Raw genomic sequence first — 6000 nt, forward strand, 5'->3', positions numbered from 1 at the left:
ACGCCATTCTCCTGCCTCAGCCTCCCAAGTAGCTGGGGCTACAGGTGCCCGCCACCTCGCCCGGCTAGATTTTTGTATTTTTAGTAGAGACGGGATTTCACCGTGTTAGCCAGGATGGTCTCGATCTCCTGAGCTCGTCATTTGCCCACCTTGGCCTCCCAAAGTGCTGGGATTACAGGCGTGATTTTTAAATATGTATTTTCTTCTTCCTCTTTACTTGAGTTTACATTCCTCTTCTTTTTCTGCCTTCTTAAAGTGGAGACTTAGGTGATTGATTTTATTTATTTCCTCTTTTCTACTAGGAAAGTACATAAAGCTATGAGTTTCCTTCTAAGCATCACTTTGTATCTCACAAATTTTGTTATATTACATTTTTGCTGTCATCCAGTTCAAAATATTTTCTACTCTCCCTTGTGTTTTGCTTTTGACTCATGAATTATTTAAAGTGTGTTGCTTACTTTCCAGATACTTTGGGTTTTCCTCAAAATCTTATTGTTCTTGACATTTAATTTTACTTCATTGTGGTCAAAGAGTACACTTTGTGTGATGCTGATCCTTTTAAATTTATGAAGCTCGTTTTATGGTCCAGGCCATAGTCTCTCTCGGTGAACATGTCATGTGCACTTGAAAAGAATGTGCACACTCTGCTGTTGTTGGATGTTATTTTGTAAAGTCAATTAGATCAAGGTAGTTGATAACGTTGTTGAGATCTCGGCTGGGTGCGGTGGCTCATGCCTATAATCCCAGCACTTTGGGAGGTCCAGGTGGGCAGATCACAAGGTCAAGAGATCGAGACCATCCTGGCCAACGAGGTGAAACCCCGTCTCTACTAAAAATACAGAAATTAGCTGGGTGTGGTGGCAGGCACCTGTAGTCCCAGCTACTTGGGAGGCTGAGGCAGGAGAATCACTTGAACCCGGGAGGTGGAGGTTGCAGTGAGCTGAGATCACGCCACCGTGCGACAGCCTGATGACAGAGCCAGACTCCACTCAAAAAAAAAAAAAAAAAAAAAAGTTGATTAGATCTCCCATTGATATTTTGCCTTAATTTTCTATTTGCTGAGAGGGGTGTCAGAATCTCCTACTATGACTGTGGAATTGTCTATTTTTCTCTTCCTTTTTGCCAATTTTTGCTTCATCTATTTTGAAGCTCTGTTATTGAGTGCATGCACATCTATAATTGTTAAATCTTCGTGCAGAATGGCCCCTTTCATCATAATGAAATGTTTATCTATGACAATACTCTTTGTCTTTATTTTATCTGGTATTCATATAGCCACTCCAACTTTTCATGCATTCTAGTTGCATAGTACGCTGTTTCTTACTATTTTGTGTCTATCTGTGTCACTATATTTAAATCTTGCCTTTTCTAAACATTATATGATTGAGTCTTCCTTTTTTTTTAAAAAAAAATCCATTCTGACAACCTCTGCCATTTAACTGGGGTATTTAGTTCATTTCTGTTCAATGAAATTATTGGTATGTTCGGATTTCAGCCTAGCATTTTGCTCTTTATTTCTTGTTTTACATCTGGTCTTTGTTCTTCTATATTTTCTTTTCTACCTTTTTTGGGGGTTAACTGAATATTGTCTAGAATTCTACTTTAATTTTTCTATTAGCTTTTAAGTTATATATCTTTGCATTATTTTTAAATGGTTACTCTAGCTATTTCAATGTGTATCCTTAGATTTTTACTACTTAGAGTTAATATTATTCACTTGAAATGTGAGTCCCTTCTAAGTCCACACTAATTTTATGCTGGCAAGTGTTACATTTACATACCCTTTAAAGCTCACAATACAATGCTATAACTTTTGCTGTAAACTTTAAGATGTATTTTAAAGAAACTAAGAATGGATTGATAGTTTTAAGAATGTCTATCTACATAGTTACCAGTTCTGATACTCTTTATATCTTTCTGAGGATCTGATCTTCACTAGTACTGTATCCCTTTTGCTCAAAGAACTGTCTTTAGAATTTATTGGAATGCAGGTCTGCTGGTGATGAATTCTCCTAGTTTTCCTTTATCTGAAATTGGCTTCATTTTTTTTCTTTATTCTTGAAGGTTATCTTTTGCTGGATATGAAATTCTGGGTTGGCAGATAGTATATAATTATTACTATTATTATTATTATTACTATTATTATTACTATTATATCATGCCTGGGTATGATGGCTCACACCTGCAATCCCTGCACTTTGGGAGGCCAAGACAGGAGGCTCACTTTGAGCCCAGGAGTTCAAGACCAGCTTAGGCAACACAGTAAGACCTCAAATCTACAAAATATTTTTTAAATTAGCCAGGCATGGTGGCATGTGCCTATAGTCCCAGTTACTTGGCAGGCTGAGGTGGGAGGATCACTTGAGCCCAGAAGGTTGAGGTCATAGTGAGCTGTGATTGTACCACTGCACTTAAGCCTGGCTGACAGAGACTCTGTCTCAGAATAATAATAATAATAATAATAATAATAATAATAGGAGTTCCCATATACCCTACATCCAGTTTGCCATATTATTACAGCTTTTATTAGTATTATACACTTGTTAAAATTAATGAATCAATATTTTCTGGTAGAGAGCATACAGAATTGGTATTTCATTTAAGGAATTTCTTCTTTAAAAGTTTGGTAGAATTCAATAGTAAAACCATATCACCTTGGTGCTTTCTTTCTTGCAAGGTTGTTACTTTTTTATTCAATTTCCTTAACCGATACAGACCTATTCAGATTATCTGTCTCTCCTTGTGAGCTTTGGTAATTAGTGTTTTTCAAAGAATCAATCCATTTCATCTAAGTTATCAAATTTAACTTAGATAAAAGTTAGATTTTATTAAAGCATAGAATTGTTCATAGTATTATTTTATTATCCTTTAATGTCCATGGAATCAGTAGATGAGCCTGCTTCTATTCTGATATTGGTAATTTATCTTTTCTCTTTTTTCTGATTAGTCTGCCTAAATCTTTATTAGTTTTATTAATCTTTTTTAAAAAAACAATTTCATTGATTTTCTCTATTGTTTTCATGTTTTCAATTTCTTTGATTTCTGCTCTAATTTCTATTATTTCTTTTCTTCTGCTTGCTTTAGGCTAAAATTGCTCTTCTTTCTCTGGTTTCCTAAGGTGGAAACTTAGATTATTAATTTTAGATCTTTTTTCTTTTCTAATCAATGAATTCAGTGCTATAAATGTTCTTGCTTTCACTGCATTCCCAAACTTTTGATAAATTGTGTTTTACTTGTTTTTTAATTCAAAATATTTTAAGGTTTCTCTTGATAATTTTTGACCCATGTGTTATTTAGAAGTGTACTGTTTAATGTTTACATATGTGGACATTTTCCAGCATCTTTTTGTTATTTACTTTTAGTTTGATTTCACTGTGTCCTAAGAACATACTTGGCATAATTTCTATTTTCTTACATTTGTTAAGGTGTGTCTTATGGCCCAGGACACGGTGTATCTTTGTGAACATCACATTTAAGCTGGAGAAAAATGTGCAGTCTACTGATTTTGGATGGAGTGTTTTAGAAATGTCAATGAGATCAAGGTGATTGATTGATAGTGCCATTCAGGTCAAGTTGATTGATAGTGCCATTCAGGGCAACTATATCCTGACTGATTTTCTGTCTGCTTGATCTATCAAGTCCTGAAACAGGTGTGTTGAAGTCTCCAACTACAAGAGTGGATTTTGTCCATTTCTCCTTGAATTACATCAGTTTTTTACCTCACATATTTTGCTGTTCTTTTGTTCAAAATTAATAAACCTATTTTAACTTCCTATTGATTAGTGTTAGCAAGGTCCATCTTTCTTCATCCCTTTGCTCTTAACATAGCTGAGTCGTTACATTTGAAGGGAAAGTTTTCTTATAGAACACATGTAGTTAAATCTTATTTTTTAATCCAATCTGACACTCTTTAAATTGATATATTTAGATAATTCACATGTAAACTGATTATTTACATAGTTGGATTAATATCTACTATATTTGTCTAGCTATATTATTTTCTATTTTTTGCCTTTGTTCTTTGTTATATTTTTCCTCTCTTTTTTTTTGCCTATTCTGGTTGTAATGAGCAGTTTATGTGATTTTGTATATTACTTTCTCTCAGAATGTCAAGTATGCTTCTTTATTAAATTTTTAGTGGTTGTTCTAGAGTTCACAGCATGCATTTTAAAATAATCTAAGTGTATCTTCAAAAAACACTATAACACTTCACATGTAGTGCCAATACCTTTTCATAAAGTATTCCCAACTCTTCTTTCCCATCCCTTATGATATAGCTGTCATTAATTTCTTATATTCACATTGTATAATTGCCCAATGCATTATTACATCAATTAAAAATAAGAAAAATAAAACATTTTATTTTACTTTCATTTATTTCTTCTCCAGTACTTGTCCTTTCTTTATGTTGATCTGAGTTTCTGACCTGATGAATTTCTTTGAACATTTCTTCAGAACATGTTGTGGGTGACAAATTCCCTTAGCTTTTATTTGTGTGAGAAACTCTATTTTTCCTTCTCTTTTGAAGGATAATTTCATTGACTGTAGAATTTCAAGCTGGTAAGGTTTTTTTCTTTCAACACTTCAAATATTTCACTCAACAATCTTTTTGCTTTTTTGGTTTCTAAGAAGTCCACTAAAATTCTAATCCTTGTTCCTCTGTAGGTAAGATTCCCCTCCACCCCAGCTCTTAGGATTTTTTTTAGAGACTGTCTCTTTATCTTTGGTTTTCTGTAGTTTGAATATAATATGCCTAGATGTAGAATTCTTGGTAATTATCCTTTGGTATTCTGAGCTGTCTGGAACTGTGGTTTAGTTCTGTCATTAATTTGAAAAAGTACTCAGCCACTTTTACTTCAAATATCTCTTCAGCTCTATTCTATCTTTCTTCTCCTTCTGGTATTCCAATTACACTAAGTCACTTCTTTTGTAATTATCCTGTCAGAGGCATTGGAACCAGAACAACTCCCAACTTGAATAGGAGCCGGGTAAAATGAGGCTGAGACCTACTGGGCTGCATTCCCAGACGGTTAAGGCATTCTAAGTCACAGAATGAGACAGAAGGTCAGCACAAGATACAGGTCACAAAGACCTTGCTGATAAAACAGGTTGCAGGAAAGAAGCCAGCCGAGGCCAGATGTGGTGGATCACGCGTGTAATCCCAGCACTTTGGGAGGCTGAGGTGGGTGGATCACGAGGTCAGGAGTTCAAGATCAGCCTGGCCAAGGTGGTGAAACTCTATCTCTACTAAAAATACAAAAATTAGCCGGACATGGTGACACATGCCTGTAATCCCAGTCACTTGGGAAGCTGAGGCAGGAGAATGGCTTGAACCTGGGAGGCGGAGGTTGCAGTGAGCTGAGATCGCACCAGTGCACTCCAGTCTGGGCAACAGAGCAAGGCTCTGTTTCAAAAACAAAGAAAAAAAAGAAGCCGGCGGAATCCCACCAAAACCAAGATGGCCATGAGGGTGAGCTCTGGTCGTCCTGACTGCCACACCCCCATTCCCACGAGCACCGTGACAGTTTACAAATGTCATGGCAACATTAGGAAGTTACCCTATACAATCTAGAAAGGGGAGGCTTGAATAATCCACTCCTTGTTTAGCATATCATCAAGAAAGAACCATAAAAGTGGGCAAGCACCAGCCCTGGGGCTGCTCTGTCTATGGAGTAGCCATTCTTTTGTTCCTTTACTTTCCTAATAAACTTGCTTGCACTTTACTGTACGAACTTGCCCTGAATTCTTCCTTGTGCAAGATCCAAGAACCCTCTCTTGGGGTCTGGACTGAGACCCCTTTCCTGTAACAATCCCATACTTAGTCTGTTCTTTTATTATTTACATTTTTTCTCTCTTTGCATTTTTGTCTGAGATGTTTCTATCCATCTATCTTCAAGCTTACGATTTTTTCCCAGTCATGTCCAATGTACTGATAAACCCATCAAAGGCATTATTATTTATATATATATATATATATATATATATATTTTTTTTTTTTTT

This window comes from Theropithecus gelada, chromosome 2 (assembly GCF_003255815.1).
Source record: "Theropithecus gelada isolate Dixy chromosome 2, Tgel_1.0, whole genome shotgun sequence".
In the NCBI taxonomy this organism is placed as follows: Eukaryota; Metazoa; Chordata; class Mammalia; order Primates; family Cercopithecidae; genus Theropithecus; species Theropithecus gelada.